The following is a 23423-nucleotide window of genomic DNA, read 5'->3' as shown; positions in this document are numbered from 1 at the left end:
ATATATATATACATATACATACACACACACATATATATACATATATATATATATACATATACATATGTACATATATACTGTATATACACATATATATACAAATCTACATATACCGTATTTACTCCTATACCACGTGCACATTTTTTCCCGAAAATGAGCATTAGAAAATCAGGTGCGCGTCATACACAAGGAAATGGTGCGCGTCATACACGAGGAATACAGTAGTTTGTGTCATTCAGCATGGATAGCAGCAAGCGTTTACGCTCCTTCACAGCGGGAGAGAAACTGAAAGTGATTTTGGAAGCAGAGAAGATAGAAAATCGGGCAGCAGGTCGCATGTACGATGTTTCAGAGTCATGTGTTCGAGATTGGCAACAGAAGAAAGAAAAACTTTCGTCGTGCAACATAAACAGACGGGCATTTCGCAGAAAACGTGCCCAGTTCCCACAAGTTGAAGTTGCACTCACTGATTACATTTAAGGCAGGCGTCAGCTTGGATATGCAGTGTCTACGGAAATGATTCAGGTGAAAGCTCGTGATATAGCGAAAGAACATGGAATACCAATCACTCAGTTCAAAGCAAGCCGCGGATGGGTAACACGCTTCATGAGAAGGAATGGCTTATCAATAAGACGCCGCACAAGTAACGAAAGTACGTTATTCAGTTGAGTCAGCAGGAAATGTATTTAATGGGGCAAATCAGTAATGCTGATCAAACGCCAGTTTATTTTGAGAACCCCTCAAACACTACTGTTAATGCAGTCGGAGACAAGAGTGTCCCGGTACGCACGGGAGGCAGAGAGAAGCAGCGGTGTACCGTGATGTTGACAATTCTTGCAGATGGAAAGAAACTACCACCATACGTAATATTTAAAAGGAAGACCTTGCCGAAAAATGAGAAGTTTCCTCCTGGGATCATTGTCAGAGCTCAACAAAAGGGTTGGATGGATAATGATCTCGTAATCGATTGGCTGAAATGTGTGTGGCAACGTCGGCCGGGCAGTCTCCTGAAAATGCCAAACATGTTAGTCATGGGCAGCTTTCGTGGCCATTTAACTAAAGGTGTTAAAGAAAAACTGAAAGATGGGAAAACAGATCAAGTGGTAATTCCTGGAGGCATGACTTCGCTCCTCTAATCTCTAGATGTCTGCATTAATCGACCGTTTAAGGCTCATGTATCTAGAATGTACTCCGATTGGGCTGCAACAGCGGTACACGAAACAACGGCAACTGGCAAAATGAAAGCCCCAACATTGGCGCAGATGTGTGGCTGGATCATCGCTGCTTGGAAACTTATTCCAGAGGATTTGATTGTGAAAAGCTTCAAAAAGTGCAGCATATCCAACAGCATCGATGGAAGCAAAGACGACACCGTATGGGACGTCAGTAGCGATGGCGAATTCAGCAGCGAATCGGAAGATGATGATTAAACTGGAATATTCTGGTGAGCACAATAATTTTCCACTTGCCGTTACAGTCCTTTACCGATTGTCTCTATACGGTTCTTTCTTTTCTCATTTCACAGGGCTATTTGTGATTCCCACCTGTCGCAGCATGGTGTGACAAACACTGAACGTTCTGCAGTCGGGGTACTTCTTACAGTTAATACAATATACTGTACCATGTACAGAAAGAATTAAACGAGACATAATTATTCTCCATTACAGTTATTTACGTCTGTGTCTTTCTTCAACCTCACTCGCTTCCTATACAATCACAATGTGTGTCGTACACGGGGCAAAAGATTTATACAGGAAAATAATGACTTTTAACAAGGTTGCCCAAACTTTTGCATCCCACTGTATGTGTGTGTATATTATATATATATATATATATATGTGTGTGTATATGTATATATATGTGTATATGTATATATGTATGGATATGTATATATGTTTATATGTGTGTGTGTATATATATTGTGGCCCCCGGCCGGGCTCCCAGGAGGACGTGAGGAAGGCTTGTGCCTCCTCCAGACCGCGAGGGGGCGTCCGTCCTGGTTCTGTTGGGGGCCACGGGTTGAGGGCATGGAAGCCCTTCCCTGTAGGGGCCCGTGGTCACCGCCAGGCGGCGCCCCGATGCCGGTTTATCCCGCGGTTGCCGGTCGGGGCTGGAGCCCGGCCGGGACGCCTTGGAGGACCGGAGGAGGGCGAGTGCCTCCTCCAGACAGAGTGGGGGCGTCCGTCCTGGTTAGGCAGGGGCCTCGGGTACAGGGCTTCGAAGCCCAGCCCTGTAGGGACCCATGGCCACCGCCAGGCGGCGCCCCGGTGCCTAATTATCCCGGGAGCCCGGCACTTCCGCCACACCAGGAAGTACCGGGGGGAAGACTTTGTGTGGCACCCGGAGAGCTGCCAGGAAGACAGCCGACACTTCCGCCACGCTGGGGCGTGGCTAAGGACGGAACACCTGGGGCTCATCCGGGAGCCTTATTTAAGGGGCGCCTCCCTCCAGTCATTGGTGGAAGTCGGGAGGAAGCGGACTGAGCTGGAGAGCGAGGACAGGAGGCGGCCAGGAAGCAAGGCACAGAACTGTGGGCCCTGGACTTGGGGGTAATCAGTGCAGAGGCACTGGGGTTTGTGTGAGTGCATGTGACTTTTGTAAATAGCGAACTTGTAAATAAACAGTGTGTTGGGCAAAAATATGTTGTCCGTCATGGTCATAACGGTTGACAACATCTGCCATGTTAAACTTTCTAATTTATAGCCCCATCTTCACGAAATTTGGTAGGCGGCTTTTCTGCACTAACCGAAACTGATGTACGTACTTATTTCGGTGGTATGATGCCACTGTCGGCCACCATATTGAAATTTCCAATGGCCTTTGTTGCCCTCACTGACTCACTCATCATTAATTCTCCAACTTCCCGTGTAGGTAGAAGGCTGAAATTTGGCAGGCTCATTCCTTACAGCTTACTTACAAAAGTTAATCAGGTTTCATTTAGAAATTCTACGTGTAACGGTCATAATGGTTGACAACGTCTGTCATGTTAAACTTTCTTATTTATATTTATGTCACTTACCGAGTGGTTTCCATGCCTGGAGATGGCGCCTGCCTTTTTCATTCTCTTTGTTACATACTGCACGTCCATATCAGGCTCACTCTTGACATCTGGAGGAACATTGTGTCTTATGTATTGAATGACTGGGACAGGTTCAAGGTGTGGACTGATGACGGTACAGGAGATAATTATACTACACAGGAGCACTATATGAGTGAAATGCTTAAGCCCTTCACCTATGGTTCTGCATGTGAGTTGATGGCTGCCGCTGAATTGTTCGATTGTTGCTTTCAAGTGTACTGAAGTGGCCAAATATTTTACACCTTTCGACAACCGCCAATGCCTCTTAAACATCTCAGATTCACAGGTGACGATTTGAGTAGTGGACACTTTGATGGTTTGTATGTTTAAATTCTCAAAAGCTGGATGCAAAGTTATCAATGAAACCAATTGTATGTTTACAATGCTTGACAGATGCCGAATGTCACTTCAGCACAAGTCCTGCAAATACTAACGTAATTGAAACAAACCATGAAACTCAAACCGATTATGACAGCAGCAATCCAAGCTGTGAGATTTGAGGCAAGATTGCTTTTCACATAGCCAACTGTATGTTGCATGCTCAAGAGTAAGCTCAGCACACAGCTTGGTCATATTACAACTGGAGGGCCGAACTGACAACGTGGCATACACAGAGATCCTTAACAAATAATTATTTGTATATTTTCCCTCAGTTTAAAAAGGTTTACTTTTCTTATTAATAAAAATTTTAAGGTAGTACTTTGCCGCTGCGAAGCGCGGGTATTTTGCTAGTATATATATATAATATATTGTCGCAAGCGGCTGGGGGTGGAGCCCAGCCGGGACGCTCAGGGGGACCAGAGGAGGGCTGATGCCTCCTCCCGACCATGAGGGGGCGACCGCCCTGGTTTTGTTGGTGGCCTCAGGTAGGGGGCTTGGAAACCCAACCCTGTAGGGGCCCGTGGCCACCGCAAGGTGGTGCCCCGGTGCCTGATGAACCCTGGAGCCCAGCACTTCCGCCACACCAGGAAGTGTTAGGGGGAAGAAGAATGGGCTTCCGGGTGCGCAGCCAGGACTTCCGCTACACGGGGGCGTGTCCAAGGAGGAGTGACGGGAAGCAGCTGGATCCCATCCGGGGTGGTATAAAAGGGGCCGCCTCCCTGCATTGAGACCGGAAGTCGGGTGGAAGAGGAGGGAGCTGGAGAGAGGACTGGAGGCGGCCTGAAGGAAGGCATAAAGGACTGTGTGAGAGGCCCGGACTTGTGTAATCGGTGCTGGAGGCACTGGGTTGTGCACTGGACTTGTAAATATTGTATATAGTTGTGGTGAATAAATGGGTGTGTTGGGTGAACTAACGTTGTCCGCCTGTCTGTGTCCGGGTTCCGTTCCACAATATATATGTAATATACATATAATATATATGTAATATATATATAATATATATATGTTATATATATATAATATATATTATATATATATAAAATATATATTATACATATATACGCACATACATACATACCTATATACACACATCTTGTTTTATTTCTTTCTTAACTGCAGCACATGCTGGTCTCAAATTGAGTTACAGTCTGACTGATCTACCATATTTTTGTAGGCTAAAACTTCCCTTACACTGACTTAGGCAGTTCAGCTCCATGTATCTGCTGTCCGCGTGTGGACTGCATAACTACACTTGGGGCGCTGCATGATGTCATCAGCAGACATGAGTCACTGCACCCTGATGCTGTTTTCATTGGGGCAGGTGATTTCAATCACTGCAACCTGAGGAACTTCCTACCCAAATATCACCAGTATGTATCTTTTCCAACAAGGAATTGTAACACTCTCGACCAAGTTTACAGCAATGTGAAGGATGCCTACAGAGCAGTGCCACGCCCCTATTTCAGTCAGTCAGACCATCTGTCAGTGTTCCTGTATCCAGCCTACAGACAACTCCTCAAGAGAGTTCCAGTAGTAAATAAAACAATCAGGATATGGAATGAAGATATTGAGCAAACTCTTCAGGACTACTTTGAGATTACTAACTGGGATGTTTTTAGAACTGCCTCTCTGAGGGGAGACTCCACAGTTGACTTGGAGGAGTATGCTGCTGCTGTAACTGGATATATCAGCTGTCTAAATGACTATCGTCCCATTGCACTGACCCCTATTGTGATTAAATGCTTTGAGAGACTAATCATGGCACACATTCAGAAGTCAATTCCAGCAACCCTCGACCCCCTACAGTAGGCTTACCGCCGAAATCGTTCCACTGATGATGCAGTCAATGCTGCTATCCACACAATCCTCACACACCTAGAGAAAAGGGACACATATGTAAGAATGCTGTTTATTGACTATAGCTCAGCATTCAATACAGTTGTCCTGTGAAAACTGTACAATAAAATTGTCTCCCTTGGACTGACATCATCCCTCTGCAGCTGGGTGCTGAATTTCCTTACAGACAGACCCAAGTCAGTCAGAGTGGGAAACCAAACATCAGGTACAAAAACAATCAGCACCGGTTGCCCCCACAACTATATAATGAGTCCGCTGCTCTACACCCTGTTTACCTATGACTGTGTGGCCTCTCAGAAGAACTCCAGCATCATTAAATTTGCTGATGACACTGCAGTGATAGGGTTGATTACTGAGGGGGTGGATGCAGAATATAAGACAGAAGTGGCAGGACTCATGGCCTGGTGTCAGGAAAACAACCTTTCCCTGAATACAGATAAAACCAAGGAGATGATTACTGACCCAAGGAAGAGGAAGCAGCAGCACACTCCCATTTACATCAGTGAGGCTGAGGTGGAGATAGTAAAAAATTCCTTGGAACCCACATCAGCGAGGACCTGACTTGGTCTTACAATACACAACAACTCGTTAACCGAGCACACAAAATACTGTTCTTTCTGAGGAAGTTGAAGAAATTTGGCATGCCAACCAAAGTTCTCACCAATTTCTACAGGGGTACAATAGAGAGTGTTATCACCTGCTCTATTATTGTATGGGATGGTAACTGTTCCTTGCAAGAAAAGAAGGCACTCCAATGTGTAATTTCAACTGCCAGCACATCTCTGGAGCAACCTTCTCTTCCTTACAGAACATCTACACTAGTAGAGTCATCAGGAGGGCGCGCAACATAATTAAAGACAATACTCATCCTCAACACACGCTTTTCACCCTGGTTCCCTCGGGGAGGCGCTAAAGGAGTGTGAAATCACGCACCACAAGACTTTCCACAAGCAATCAGACTCCTCAACAATGCTAATTGTTTAAGTCAATCCAAACCACAACTCATAGCCTCATAAATGGTACTGACTGCTGCGGTATGTCATCAAGCACTGAGAACCTTATTTTGTAATCTTATAATTGTAATTGCTATTTTTTTATATTTCTTTTGTCTTTCTGTCTTTATATATGAAGGTCAGCAAGCAAAGTATTAATTTCATTACATAGAAATTAAATTCTTACTTTGCTTGTTCACCTTCATATACACAGTAAATGGTTTTAAACATGTGTTTTTACTGTGTATATGACAATAAACTTCTTGTATCTTGAAACAGTAACAGACTGAACTCTAAATAAAAATCTTGTTATCATACAACCCGTTCTAGGTACCTGCAGCTGGTGTTCACCTTACCTGAAACTGTTATTTCAGAATATTTGCACCTTCGTGGAGTGTCTATATGTATTTTCTATAGATACACTAGATTTCCACACCCCAAAAATATGCTGGGTAGGTTAACTGGTATATTGTCCTACACTGGATGGAGGTCCCATTGAGGTTTTGGGCCTAGTTTAGACAGCTTTAGTTTTAGAGCTGCTGGTCCCCAAGAAAAATGTAACTAAGAAAATGGATAGATGGAATGACGCTTTTTAAAATTTTGTCTAAATCTTTGACTAAAGAAAAAAAATCTTTACTTCCGTGACAGTTACTGATAAAGCTTCACAATTCTAGTGATCTGCATTCAGCGGCACTGTCACTATTTGTGTGCATTTGCCACACTTCTGTGATTGATGGGAATTTTTAGGGTATTTTTTTTGCTTATCCCACATTGCACAGGCATAGAGGTTATGTTAATGTCTGACTATAAATTGCCTTTACTGTATATAAGTAGGGGTGTGTGTGTGTGTGAGAGAGTTGGAAGTGCTACATGGTCATGTCCTTGTTTGCACAGCTAGGCCCTGGCTTCCAACTGCACAACCTTGTAATAGAAAAAGCAGGTTCAGTAAATAAATAGTCAAGAAGATTTTTTTTAAACATTTCCATGCATGTTTTTTGCACGTCACTGTTCATTACAATATGTTTAAAGATTAAAATTTCAAAACACAAAAACAATACTATAATATCAATCGATGACACACAAACATTGATAAATGATTCTTGACTAGTTTTTAATAACTATAAAATTGTGTCAGTTTCTCATTGGGTTTGCTCAGTAACAGGACAAAATAACTTTTTTAAGAACTTTAACTTTTCCCCTGTAAAATTCCACCCACTAACATTCTACTGGAAATTACCAACAACAGGAATGTCAATCAAGATCAATATAAATTTAAATCATTACTGAACATACAAATACACAACAAATACCCAAAACAAAACATGGCAAAGCTTGAAAATGCTGTGGATTTCTGCCGCTCTCCCACTTTTAGCATCCATTTTGCTTTCTTGAAGGACACACACACTCCTTAGTAATTTTTAGAAGAAGCTCACTTATTGGTACTGTTTCAGGCTAAACTTTATTTTGATGTTAGTAATACAATGTTTTTCATAATTGTGGTGAATTTTCAAACATGTTTGTTCTTACTTTGTATGAACAGGCATAACTTGTCTACTTATATTAATCTGATAAGCTTTTGCATATTTGGTCTTGCTCCTATACAAATTATGCATGGAACACAAAGTGAAGCTAGCATTATCAAAAATATTTTACCAGTATCTTCCTGTTGAATTCATTTAGTCAAGTCAAATAGCTTTATTGTTATACCATACATAAACAGCACTGAAGCATACAGTGGTACAAAATAACTTTCTCAGAACCATGGTGCAACATGAACATAAACACAAGACAAGTGCAAGACAAGTAAAGAACTATTCTATGGTATAGAATTATAGATAATAGACACATAATAATAGGTAATAGCAATAAATAAATTAATTAATTAGTTAATAATGTAATACTATAGAGTTCAACAGTGCTTTCCCCACCCTTTTATTTGTACCATTATTTCAGGTGCTTCCCCCCATCACTCTCTTCCTTTCAATCAATGGACAGTGGTAACTGCCACCCTTTTTACCAAAACACAGGAAAAGCACCATCTACAGGCTGCTCCCTCCCAACCTCAGTTTCTTCACCCGTCTCAACTTAAATGTGTCAGTGCCTCACTCCTGTTATGTCACCACTTCTCAAAGTACACTGGGGTCAGTCTGCTGCTCATACTTCTCATCACCCCTTTCCCATGGTCCCTTCGTACAAAAGCATGTCAAGTTAGACGTCACAAAAATAAAATCATGCCAGTCTATTTTTGAAGATAAGGGTGATTTTCAGCTCTCGATCAGTGCTTTTTTAAACCATGTACAATTGCCTTTTAAAAGACGATAATTGCAATTTAGTCACCTTGCTTCTCAGTGAAATGTGCTGTGTTCTGAATAACAATCAGTAATGGCACTGGAAGCCTTGCCATGACAACTTCATGAGACAAAAAGTACAAGTTGAACTGCAATGCTGTGCTCAATAGGGAAAGGAAGGATAGGGGTGTTTGAACAAAGTTACATCTATAACTACAAAGTCTTCCATAATCTCAGATATCAAACCCACAGGGGTAAAAAAGTATCAGAGTTTTTGGGAGCTACCCTAGCCTACCACCTCTACTAAAGTGGCACTACTTTTACATATGAGATTTCCTAGACATCAATAGGGCAGGTCAGGTTTAAAAGAAATACATTTAGCAGGCCAATGTGTCTGTCATAATTTACAATTATACTATTTATGATTAAACAAAATTCTCTTACCAATTAGAAAGCCATTAATGTTAAACAAAGAAGAACAGAAAAGGAAAAAAATACTTTCAACTTATATTCTTGTCTTAATTCACTCTAATGGACCCAAATATCTGTTGAAGTAAAGAATGGTACTTTTAAAAAGTGACTTCAGTCTAAAGCTACTTTAACAAGTTACCATTAGATTGAAAAGTAAATGATTTGCATTGCAATGAAGATGCTTAACTGGATGCAAGAATAATGAAATAGACATAGTGCCACTCTTAAAAATAAAGGTGCGAGAGTGGTTCTTCAGACCAAGATCAAGAATTTAGATTTTCTCACTTAAAAGAAGAACTTCATGCCTTCTTTTACACCTAGCAGAATTACCAGCATCACTACTTTTAAAAATTAAGGACCATATTACTCAAAATGAAAGTTATATTTATGGAGATAAAGCAAGAGTGGATAATGTTTACATTGCAAATGATACAGTGTGACTAACAGTGAGCGGTAGGATGGATAGATACAGTAGCTGGAACTGGTGACAGAAAAAACAGTGGACAATGGGATCATTTACTCTATGCTGGATGAGCATATATCCTTCATTATTGCTATTCTTACTACTGTCTTAAAATCCTTTCCTTTAACCACTCCAGAATTCTTTGAATACACAATACTTCTGACAACTTCTTCCAGTTGTTCCATCCACACTGCACTATATAGGTTATCTCTGCATCTAATTTTCCATCTCATGCTACCACTGATCCTAGTTACTTAAATGTATCAGCTATTTTCAATAGTTCTGTCTGCCAGCTAACTTCTCAATCCTGATAACCATTAAACCGCATATATTCTTTCTTTTTTCTATTTATCTTCAGTTCTCTATTTTGCAAAGCCATTCTTCTTTCTTCCTTCTCTCTCATTTCTGGAGCTACACAACCCAATGTCAGCAAAAAGCATGCACCAGGAGGATTGGTCTTTTAACCCATGACTCAATACATCCATAACCATATCAAAGAGGAAAGGACATAGAAAAGATCCCTGTTGCAAACCTACTGTAACTTTGATCTTGTCTGTTACTTAAACAATATCTATGACTTGAGTCCTCCCTCCCTCATACATATCTTGGAAAATCCTCACAAAGAGTCAATCAATACTATTTCCAATACATTTATGTTCTATATCAACACCATCCCTTACTAAATTCAGAGATCTGTGAATAAACCGCCCAATATATTGTGGTCATTTAACAGGAAACCAGCTTATTTATTTTAGTACAGCTCTTAGTATTCCTTGCACATTTTAGAAAAAGATTTGCAATGTTTGTTCTGCCCCACATCTTGTTAGTTGAGACTGTTATTTGTTGAACTCTGCTCCCCCTTCATCTTGTCTTGTCTTATTAACACACCAGTCAGTCACGTCCCACACTCACAGTGGTACTATAAAAGTTTATGAAACTAACGTAAAGCACGTAGGTCCCATAATAAACATTTGAATACAATACACCCCATTTGTCTCACGTAGGCACCCCTTTATCTCTTGTTTCAGTCACGTTCAAAACGTATCCTTAGGGTATATAAACCCCTAGGTCTGGTTAGTTGTGGTACACAGCAATTTGAACCTCTGTCTACGCTCTTCTCTTCGTCTTGATCCAACCGTGGAAATCAATCGCCTTGCAAGTGTCTTTTAAAGCTTTATTGTTTAATGTACACTGTCTGCTATGTATTGTTTTGTAAATCATTCTTTATTGCCTTTGATTGTACATCTGTAAATGCTTGTATGTTTCTTTTGTATATATTTCAGTTTACAATGAAGTACGTCCAGTAAAAGACTTCAAGAAAGCTCACCCCTTGTCGTTTTTTATGTGGATGTACCGAGTTGTTTAAGCTCTCTGCGGCCGCATTGCATAAGACAGTGCGGAGTGGAATCTTTTTATCACAGAGTTAGGAAATGTGGAATGTGATTCTTCCAGGTGAGAAAGCTAAGATAGTAGAAAGCGTATATTGTAAGATAATTACAGTGGACTTTGTCATAATAGAAAGTTGTCACACTTTAGGAATAAGAAGAGTATTAGGAATATGCTTTGTATTTCAGATCATGAGGTTGTGGGTTCAAATCTTGCTACTGCCATTGTGCGACCCTGAGTAAGTCACCTGCCTTTGCTCCAATTGGAAAAACAAAAGATATGTAAACAATTGTATCATAAACATTGTAAGATGGCTTTGATAAAGTAAATCTAATTTAGTGAATACAAGTACTTGCAAATTTAAAATTATCTGACAAGTAAATATTTTACCCAAATGTGATCAAAATTTTATATTTCCAAAACATATATCATTCAGGGCAGCACGGTGGCGCAGTGGGTAGCGTTGCTGCCTCGCAGTTAGGAGACCTGGGTTTGCTTCCCGGGTCCTCCCTGCGTGGAGTTTGTATGTTCTCCCCATGTCTGCGTGCGTTTTTCCAGGTACTCTGGTTTCATCCCACATTCCAAAGACATACAGGTTGGGTGCACTGGCGATTCTATTGTCCTGTGTTTGTGTGTATGTGTGCGCCCTGCGGTGGGCTGGCACCCTGCCCGGGATTTGTTTCCTGCCTTGCGCCCTTTGTTGGCTGGGATTGGCTTCAGCAGACCCCTGTGACCCTGTAGTTAGGATATAGCAGGTTGGATAATGGATGGATATTTCATTCAGAATTCAGGTCATGGTTAGCATACATTTTGAAATCTTTCTTAAGATAGGAGCATTTAATATATAATTTTTTATTTCAATTACCTTCTGCTTTCTACAAATTTATGAAGTGTATGTGGTCCGCATTTTCCACATTGCATGTCAGATAAGTTGTCAGAGTGAACTTCTAGACTTTGTCTAGATCAATAGCAGACCAATTGATTTCAGAAATAGATAATGATGGATATTAGGAAATTTCGGCACAGTCTTCTCAAAATAAAAGCAGCATGCCACTGATAGATTATATATGTTATACATGAAGTATAACTGTTCAAAGGATGGTTACATTTTGTGAATATAGAGGTTCTAAGTCCATATATCAAGTAACGTCCCTAAATTAAATAAAGCTGGAATAAGGGATCATTGAGGATGGAGCATTGCTTTAAAAAAATTTTTATACATTGGTACTACAATTTAAGCAAATATTATCACACTATTATATCATATTATTATCATATTATCGATAAACCCCATAAGTGCAGAATCATCTGAGAATTTCTGCAAGTGACATGACCTGGTATTATATTTATAGTTTGAGGTAAACAAAGTGGAGAGAAAAGGAGACAGGACTGTTTCTTGTGGTGCTCACATTTGTATCAGAAACACAGTCCTTGAGTCTCACAAACTGTGGACTGCCCAACAGGTAGTCCATTATCCAAGACACCATAGGCTCATCCACCTGCATATCTCTGAGCTTACCCCTTAATAGGGATGGCTGGATGGTACTGAAGGCACTGGAGAAATTGAAAAACATAATCCTTACAGCACTGCCAGCTTTGGACAGATGAGAATAAGCCTTGAGGAGCAGATACATAATTGTATCATCCACTCCGATCTTTGTCCAATGGGCAAACTGCAATGGGTCCAGTTGGTCTACCACAAGAGGACTCATATAATCGATGACCAGCCTGTGAAAGGTCTTCATGATATGAGATAAATGCCACTGATTTCTAATTATTAGGTGAAGAGTCACCTGTCTTCTTTGGAGCGAGAACAATACAGGATATTTTCCACAGCAGCTGCACTTTCTAGAGTGTTAGAAACAGACTGAATAGGTAATAGAGGATAACACAAAATTGGCAGCACAGGCCTCAAGAACTTGAGGACTGACTCTGTCTGGTCCTGTGACTTTTCCTGTGTATAGCTTCCTCAGATGTCTCCTTACTTGGTCTTCGTTATACACAGCCCATACTGATCAGATGAACTTATCACTGGCCATTCCAGTTGATATGGTAGGAGTTATTGACATGGTAGAGATGGTGTGGTGAGACTGATCATTGCAAAAAGGTAGTAGGGGAAAAAAAATTGTTTCATTAGCGTTGTCCACATCTCCTTCTAGCACCTGAGCCCTGGATTGCAGGAGTCTAGTAATTATGCCCAGTCCATTCAAGACATTTTTCATGTTATTCTGAATGAGTTTATTTTCTGTTATAGCTTGCCTTCACTCAGATTTTTCTTCAGCACTTGCTGGGCATACTTCAGAGACTTTTTGTCACTGGATTTGAATGCTGTCTTTTTCTCATTCAGGAGACTTCAGTAATCCAGGGCTTGTTGTTTGGAACACACTGTCTTTGAGGTAATTACAGTGTTGTGGCAAAAGGTATTATAGTCTCTGATTCTAATTCCAGTGCATTGAATACCACTACTCTCTCTTATGACTCCAAAGTTTTGTGAACCAAAATCATGGGACGTGCATCATTATGGGTTTTGGCATCTAAATCCCAGTTTTTTTATATTCTGCAAAACTTAAATTCAACTCATTTAGGTTAATAAATAATTATTATTGTCTTGAAATGTTCTAAATTTTAAAGATATGTTTACATAAAGATACATAAAGATATGTTTGTGTATCAAATGTCTTACCTCAGTAAAGCAGTTAACATAACACAAAAATCATTCAGTGTTACTGACAAGAACATCTGAGTATCGTGTAATATTAATTTTTTTTGAAGGTTCATTTGTTTATGATATTTTCCTAATGGCAACAGAGTGAAAAAAGAATAGGTGTCATCTCTAAAACCTAAGGAATACCCTATTAAACTACAGACAACAGTATAATACTGTATGGTAATTCTGACAGCCATACTGTACATAATGAAACTGATGATGTAAACTAGCTAAAAGCAGTTGCTAAATTTTTAACTAAATTATCTGATCTGTTTGAAACTCACACTTAAATCTAAAAGCGAATTGATGGCAATTCACTGCATTGCAGAATAATAGAATTTAATTTATTACAAGAGTTGACCTTATTTCTACCCTGAACAAAAGACAGGCAAGACTGCAAGATACCAGTTTTTGTTATTGCTTTAGAAATGGTTATGTTTTTAATTAGCTCAATTCAATTTAAAGTAGCAGAAAGTAGAAGATTAAATAATTTAAGAATGAAACCATTAAGGGAGAATTATGAAAAATACTATATAGCTTGTAAATCTGTGTATGAAAAAAAGCAAAAACCACCAGATTGATTGGTCTTGTTGGTTTGTGCTGTAACTTTGTATTTCTTCAATTATTCAATTATTGATTACATCTTGCCTAAAGAAGAGTCCTGAGTTACCCCGAAAGCCTGCACATTGTAATCTTTCTAGTTTGCCAATAAAAGGTCTCATTTTGCTTATCTTCTCACTACATTCAGTTATTCAAGAGATCCTACATTCTAATACACCTGTAGTGATTTTTGATAGCACAAAGTGGACAAAAACAAAAGTTAAAAATCTCAAAGAAAACTAAAAAGTCTTTAACAAACAGCTGAAGTAAAAAAAACAGTGATGAAATAAAGTCTGGCATTTTCAGCTATGAATGAAAAGGAGACAGATGTAGGTCCTGAATCAGGCTATCAATACCCTGATACTGTAATTGTTTTGAGGCTCCTGACTTCAGCTTTGAGCTTCTAGTTTGGTGACTAGTGAAACTGAAAGCGAAAGGTCCTCAGAGTAATAGCGCAAAAAACAAATGTAAAACTGTAAAAATGTCTGAAACTCCCACTCTGAGTGCAACAAGCTATGAGACACCACGAAAAAAATGTGCTGTAAATTATAGAGAATCTCACAATGTGAAGAAAGTGATCATTTAAGTTTGGGATGGATATAAAAGAAATTAATGTAAGAATGCAGAAAGTCTGGAAGAAAAATCAGAAGATAAAACACTAGAATGAAGCCTTAATTTGGATGTATTCCTACATTAAATTGTATTCCCTGGCTTGATAAAATGATATGAAATTTATTGAGATTATAGGTACTGTGGAAAATCAGTCCTGGTATAGACAGACACAGAGACACACAAGTCCAAAAAGCACACATTTTTATTTATTTTTCCTTTATAGTACACAGTGCATAATCCCTAGCAATTGCTGCTCAGTCCTTTCTTCTTTTCTCTCTCACTCTTTCTTTCTCTACTCTTCTGCTGCCTCCAGTTCTCTCTTCGCAAGCTCTGTCCTCCAACTCCCAACTCCGGCTCTCTGAATGGAGTGAAGCTGCCCCTTTCATGTTGCCCCCAGAAGCACTTCAGCTGCTCCCTGATGATCATCTGGTCTGGCAGCATTTCCAAGTGTAGCGAAGTGCTGCCGTCCAGGGATCCACAACTGTCCAGGCACCCCCTGGTGTGGCCACGGGCCCCAACAGGACTGAGCTTCCAATCTCCAATCCCAAGGTTCTGATGCAAACCAGGGGGGGGCTGCCCCTTTGTGACCGGGGGAAGTACTGTCTCTCTCCCGGTCATTCCATCCACCAGGCGTCCCGGACATCAGCCACAGCGCATAAAAAAGGAATATTTTTTGTGAAATTTGTTAACGTGTTTAAGGTTAGACAGATGTTTGCTGATGTTTATTCATTCAAATTCAAATTCAATGTATTTTTTGTATAGTATTGATATGTGCATCAGGACATCTACATTGAAAGAAGTAATGACGCAACCCTGACCACTAGTGTTTACCGTAAAGAATACTACGCAGACAAGATATTACACTTCGCCAGCAACCACCCAATATCTCATAAACGGAGCTGTGTTAAAACTATTCAGAAGAGTCCACACCAATTGTAATATGAAGGAAACAAAAATGAAAGAGAGACGCTATCTCTTCCACCTTTTCACTTCAAAAGGATACTCAAAAACATTCATTAATCGAAGCCTAAAAACTCAACAAACAATTGACTTGAATCAGAACCCCCACCCCACCTGGCACTCACTCCCTTATCACCACAATGTGTCTGAAGGTGCTGCACGCATCCTGGCCAAGTCAGGTGTCAGAATAGCACACAATCTGCGCACGGTCCTCTTTAATGATAAAAACAAGAAATCGACAGCAGAAACACGAAACACAGTGTACAGCATTCCATGCAGTTCATGCTCAGCGGTATACAATGGACAAACTTCAAAAAGAATCGCAACACGTATACAGGAACACTGCAACACCGTCAGAAGAAAGGACTCACTATCATTGATCTATACACATGCTAAATCAACAGGACATACATTTAATTGGGACGATGTACAAGTAAAATTTAAAGCGAATAATAAAAGTGCCAGAGAGCTGGCTGGATCCTGGTTATCAAATGAGAACGGCATCAACAGACACTTGGACATAAATCCAGCATATGCAAACTTAAGAAGAACTTATTCTTAATAAACAAGACTTTACTCCCAATAATAACCACATGGACCTAGCCACCCCTCCCTGTAAGTTATTGCTATATATTGCCTTTGATTCTTGTAAGTCAAAGCATTATTCTCTGATGAAGACCCCTGGTAGGGGTTGAAAGCTCAGGAATAAAAACTACTGTATGATACGTGATTCATTTTCTCCCTTTGTGGATCTCCAGCTGCAAGTATGCAAACCGTATCACAGACCTTCTCTTCCATATATATATATATATATATATATATATATATACATATACAGTGGAACCTTGATTCACGACCATAATTTGTTCCAAAACTCAACAGTAAACTAAATGTAAAAATATTGAATAACACTGAGAAAACCTTGAACAACAGAGAAAACTAACATTGCAAGAGTTATAGCCTTATGAACCGCTCGCTGTAAACACTTTTTTTAATGAGTTTTAAGCACAGGGAAAAAAATGAACAATTGAGAAATCCGTTTTTTTTTTTTTTTATTAATTTTATTATAATCAATACATAGTAATCAAGTTTTTACAAAAAAAAGAATTATGCTAAGCACAGATCGATCCCCACCCTTGAGAGAGAGAGCAAGCCAAATGGTGTAAAATTTAAGGCTTGTAAAAAATACCTAAAATAACAAATTCTCTGTGCTTTATAAACTCATTTCAAAATATTACTGATTAGATCCTGCCATGTTTTGAAAAAAGTCTGCACAGATCCTCTAACTGAGTATTTGATTTTTTCCAATTTCAAATAGTATAACACATCGGTTTCCCACTGACTTAAAAGAGGAGAGTTTGGGTTCTTCCAGTTTATCAGAATAAGTCTGCGTGCCAACAGTGTAGTGAATGCAATCACAATTTGTTTGTCTTTCTCCACCTTAAGACCCTCTGGAAGAACCCCAAACACAGCTGTTAATGGGTTAGGAGGGATTGTGAGTCCAAGACTGTCTGAGAGGTAATTAAAAATTTTTGTCCAGAATAATGTTAATTTGGTGCAGGCCCAGAACATGTGACCCAGTGAGGCTGGGGCTTGGTTGCAACGTTCGCAGGTTGGATCATGCCCTGGAAACATTTTGGAGAGTTTTAGTCGAGACAGATGTGCTCGATATATAATTTTGAGTTGTATAATTGTATGCTTTGCGCATATGGAGCTTGAGTGAATTCTCTGCATTGCTACTTTCCACTCCTTTTCTGATATATTAATTGAGAGGTCATTTTCCCAGTGTCCTCTTGGATCTTTGAAAGGAAGGGATTGTAAAAGGATTTTATATATTGTAGAGATGGAGTCTAACTCCTTGAAATTGAGCAATACTTTTCCAGCGTGGATGAGGGTGCAAGATGAGGAAAATCTGGAAGGTTCTGTTTAACAAAGTTCCTGATTTGAAGATAGTGAAAGAAATTTGTAGCTGTAATGTTAAATTTGGACTGTAATTGTTCATAGGATGCAAAGACGTTGTCTATATAAAGATCTCTTAACAAGTTAAGTCCAAATTTTTTCCAGATATTAAAAACTGCATATGTTTGTGAGGGTTGAAAGAGGTGGTTCTTTTGCAGGGGTGCCACAGAAAGAAGCTTCTCCGCCTTAAAATGCTTTCTACAATGGTTCCAGATTCTAAGTGAGTGGAGCACAATTGGGTTATTAGTGTATTGCCGATAACGTGTGTTTATTGGAGTGCAGAGCAGGGAATACAAAGAAGTACTGCAGGATTTTACTTCTATTGCGGTCCATGCCTGTGTATGTTCTTCTATTTGTGTCCAGGTTCTTATCGCCTGTATATTTGCCGCCCAGTAATAAAACTGGAAGTTAGGTAGAGCCATGCCACCTTCTGCCTTTTGTCTTTGTAGGGTCGCTCTTTTGATGCGTGGATGTTTAGAATTCCAAATAAATGAGGTTATTGTTGAATCTAATTGCTTAAAGAACGATTTATTAATGTATATTGGTATGTTTTGAAATAAAAAAAGGAGCTTAGGAAGAATATTCATCTTAACAGTGTTAATTCTTCCAGCTAGTGTGAGATGAAGGGTTGACCATCTATGCAAGTCTTGTTTAATTTTTTCCATGCAGACGACGAAATTTTGTTGATATAGAACTTTAAGGGAGGGTGGGGGGTTAAGGGGGGAAGAGAAAGAGAGCAGGCTTGATCTATATCTAATCTATCATCTCAATCTTTATAATTATAACTATCAACGTAATAATAAGCTGCATGGCAACAACTCTTGGGGGAATAGGAAATTAAAACCTAAACTATTTCACTTCCAGTTAAGACTATAAATGACATCAAAAACTCAGAATCAGTGTCTCCATGATGGGACCAGTTAACTTCGTAAGCTGGAATGTTAAAGGCCTGAATCACGAATTAAAGAGAAAGAAAGTACTTGCTCACCTAACAGGTCTAAATGCTAAAATAGTATTTTTACAGGAAACCCACTTACTAAGTAAGGATCAGTTCCGGCTGCAAAAAGACTGGACTGGCCAAATGTTCCATTCTAGTTTTACAAAGAAAACTAGAGGGGTGGGAATTCTCATACATAGAACAGTACCATTTGTAGCATCAGATGTAGTATTGGATCCTGAAGGGAGATATGTGATGGTCATGGGAGACTTATCTAACTGTAAAATGATTTTGATAAATGTTTATGCACCTAATGTTGATGATAAGGAATTTATACAAAATTTATTTGCATCCATTCCCAATCTGAACACTCATAAACTTATAATGGCTGGGGGCTTTAATTGTGTTCTAAATCCACTTTTAGATAAGACTTCCTCCACAGGGGAACGGCAACTAACACCACAAAGATAATTACAAAGTTTATAACTGATCACAACTTATCAGATCCCTGGAGGTTTTAAACCCAAATTCAAGAACATATTCTTTCTACTCACCAGTACATCATTGCTACTCAAGGATTGATTACTTCTTTATAGATAATAACTTCTTGCCTAAGATTAAATCTTGTAAATAAGATGCTATTGTTATTTCAGACCATGCTCCATGATCTTGGAGCTGAAATTACTAAGCCCCATACACTCACCCGCAGATGCGCCTAAATCCGCTTCTATTAGCTGACGAGAATTGTACTGAATTTATATCCAAACAAATTGAATTCTTTCTAGAGACAAATACATCCCCTGAGATCTCTGCAGGAATACTCTGGGAAACTCTTAAGGCCTTCTTAAGAGGACAGATTATCTCATATCTTTCCCACAGAAATAAATCCGAGCGAAGAAAGTAGCAGAGATAAAAAGCGAAATTACTAAAATAGATGAAGAACATGCCAGACTACCAAGCGAGACTCTACATAAGAGGAGGCAGGCTCTACATTCAGAATTAAACCTCTTGACAACTAAAGAAACCGAACAACTAATTTACAAATCCAGACATCATTATTATGAACATGGAGAGAAAGCTAATAAGCTTTTAGCAACAAATTCACAAGCAAGATGTGCAACGCAATCTCGTAATTACTAACACGAATGGAGATAAAATCATCGAACACAAAAATATAATGTACACTTTTAGAGACTACTATAAATCCCTATATACTACTGAGTTTAAAGAAGACAATATACAATCTAATGCATTTCTGGATAAATTACAGATACCACAAATTGACGCTTTTAGTGTGGAGGAACTCGATAAACCTCTGTCATTATCAGAATTACTGGATGCTATAAAGTCACTCCAAGGTGGAAAAGCAGCAGGCCCTGACGGCTACCCTGCAGAGTTTTACAAGAAATTCTCCGCTCAGCTAGCTCCCTCCTATTAGCAACATTTACAGAAGCCAGAGATAACCAATCTCTTCCACAAACCTTTCGCCAAGCACTAATCACTGTCTTTCCAAAACAAAATAAGGACTTATTACAATGTGCATCATACAGACCAATTTCACTTCTGAATAACGACGTTAAAATACTCTCTAAAATCATAGCTAGAAGGATGGAGAAAGTGCTCCCCTCGGTAATATCACAAGACCAAACTGGATTTATTAGGGGCCGACACTTATCTTCAAATCTTCGACGCCTGTTTAATGTAATATACTCACCAACTAAATCAAACACCCCAGAAATATTATTATCATTGGATGCAGAAAAGCATTCGACATGATTGAATGGAAATACCTTTTTACTATTTTGGAGAAGTTTGGGTTTGGCCCGAACATTTGTGCATGGATTAAATTACTGTATACTAACACAGAAGCTTCAGTTTGCATCAATAACATTTGCTCAGACTACTTTAAACTAGAACGTGGCACAAGACAAGGATGCCCTTTGTCACCACTGCTGTTTGCAATTGCCATTGAACCACTGGCAATACATTGTCGAAATACTGATCAGATAAAGGGGATTAGCAGAGAAGGACTGGAACAGAAAATCTCATTATATGCAGATGACATGGTACTGTATATATCGGACCCAGAAAATTCTGTGCCTGCAGTCTTAGCAGCACTCACAGAATTTCAAAAGCTCTCTGGTCTCAGAATTAATCTGAATAAAAGTGTACTCTTTCCGGTGAATTCGCAAGCATATAATATTAGATTAGACACCCTTCCTTTTATCATTGCAGAACAGTTTAAATACCTCGGGGTAAACATCACAAGTAAACATAAAGAAATCCGTAATTTAATAAACCACCAAGAAAGTAACATTGCAACAAATCAAGCTACAAACCGCTCGCGAAAAACACTTTTTTTAATGAGTTTTAAGCACAGGGAAAAAAATTAACATTTGAAAAATCCGTAATTTAATAAAGCACCAAGAAAAGTAACATTGCAACAAATCACGCTACAAACCACTCGCTAAAAAAAAAAATTTAAATGAGTTTTAAGCACAGGGTAAAAATGAACATTTGAAAAATCAGTAATTGAATAAACCACCAAGAAAACTAACCTTGCATGAGTCGAGTTCTGGCATGAAGCAAGTGAGGAGGAACTGGGTGGAGAGGAGGTTACAGTTTTGAGGAAGAGTCTGGCTCTGCGAGGGAGGAATGTTCTCCTTCAGGTGTTTTCTCTGTTTAGCTGGTGGATCAGACTTTGCGAAATAGTGGTCAAATGTGACTTGCCATTTCCTACGCATTAAAATTTTTCAGAAATGCGAGAGGACATTGTCATTCACCATATTTATCACTGTTCGTAACTGCTTTGTCAGGGTGGTTCTTCTCAAAAAAATCCTGGCACTCGTTCCATTTTTCCATGATGGCTTTTATCGCATCACTTTTTATATCCGCCCTTTCCTCTTCTTCCCCGGAGAACTGCTCCTTGGTAAGCAACCTAAACTGCTCCTGCTGGAGTTCAGCAAGTTCCTCTGTCGTCAGCTCCTACTTGTGATCAAGCGCCAGCTCCTCGATGTCCTCATTGTCCAATTCAAGACCCATGCTCTTGCCCATGGACACAATCTCATCCACAATAGGAGGCGCAAAGCTTTCTAAGACCTGTTCAGGAACGCATTCAGGCCAAAGTTTCTTCCAGGCCGAGATCAAGGTCCGGTGTGTGACGTCTTCCCAGGCTTTATCAATGAGGCTGATGCAATGAAAGATATTAAAATGGTTCTTCCAGAACTCTTTTAGGGTCAAAGACGTCTCCTCGGTCACATTGAAACACCTGGTGAATAGTCCTTTGTGTACAGCTTCTTAAAATTTGAAATAACCTGCTGGTCCATGGGCTGCAGAAGAGGAGTCGTTTGGGGGGGAGGAACATGACCTTAATAAAGTTATACTCCTCGACCATATCGTCAACCAAATTTGGAGGGTGTGCCGGAGCATTATCCATCAGAAGGCATTTTTTAGGCAGGTTATTCTCTTTGAGATATCGCTGCACGGCGGGAGTGAAAGCCTCGTGCAGCCATTCCAAAAACAAGGTCCTTGTGACCCAACCCTTTGTGTTTGCCCTCCACATCATGGGCAGTCTGGCTTTGTTTACATTGTGCTGCTTGAAAGCACGTGGGTTCTCAAATTGATAAACGAGTAACGGCTTGATTTTTACGTCACCACTAGCGTTAGCACACAGCAAAATGGTTTATCTGTCCTTCATTGGTTGTGGCCGGGCATAGTATTCTCTTCCTGGGTAATGTAGGTCCTCTTTGGCATCCTCTTCCAGAATAATCTGGTCTTGTCACAATTGAAGACTTGTTGCGGGATGTAGCCTTCGTCCTCCACTAATTTTGTGAAATTTATCACAAATTCTTTCGCAGCTTCAGCGGTTGAACTAGCAGCCTCTCCATGCCTTACCACACTATGAATGCCACTTCTCATGCGAAACTTTTTAAACCATCCTCTACTGGCTTTAAATTCCTCACTTTTGGCACTCGTAAAAGGATAGTTTTGCAGCAAATCGCCATGAATCTTCCTGGCTTTCTCACATAACATTGCCTCACTTACGCTGTCCCCTGCAAGTTGCTTCTCATTCAGCCATGCTAGCAACAGTTTTTCCACCTCTTCCAGCACTTGAGGCCTCTGCCTGGTTAACACTTTAACTCCTTTTGCAACTTGACTTGCTTTAATGGCCTCTTTCTGCTTTAGAATAGTCAAAATCGTACATTTTGACTTCTTGTACTCAGCGGCAAGATCAGTAACACGAATGCCACGCTCATGCTTTTCAATAATTTCTTTCTTTACTTCGATTTCAATTTTCTTCAAACCTTTCTTCTCACCACTCTTCACTTGCTTAGAAGCCATGGTTAACTGCAAAAGCACACAAAATACTGTAGAGCACAAAGAGTTCACACCAAAAGCATGCATGTCTGACTGAGAACAATGCACAGGCAGAGGCTGAACACGTGCTTAAATGCAGTAATCGGCGCGTACAAACCGGAAGGGAAACAAAATAGAGCACAAAGAGTTCACAGTGAAAGCATGCACTCACGTGCAAGAACGCACGTCTGACTGAGAACAATACAACACGTGCAGAAATCATGGGCGTGCACAAACCGAAAGGGAAACTGGCTTGTTCGTATACCGAGTCTGTGGTTGTGAACAGAGGCAAAAGTTTGGCGAACTTTTTGGTCGTAAACCGAATTGTACGTGTTCCAAGACGTTCGTGAACCGAGGTTCCACTGTGTATATATA

This window comes from Polypterus senegalus, chromosome 4 (assembly GCF_016835505.1).
Source record: "Polypterus senegalus isolate Bchr_013 chromosome 4, ASM1683550v1, whole genome shotgun sequence".
Classification (NCBI taxonomy): domain Eukaryota; kingdom Metazoa; phylum Chordata; class Cladistia; order Polypteriformes; family Polypteridae; genus Polypterus; species Polypterus senegalus.
This window is presented reverse-complemented; position numbering follows the sequence as displayed.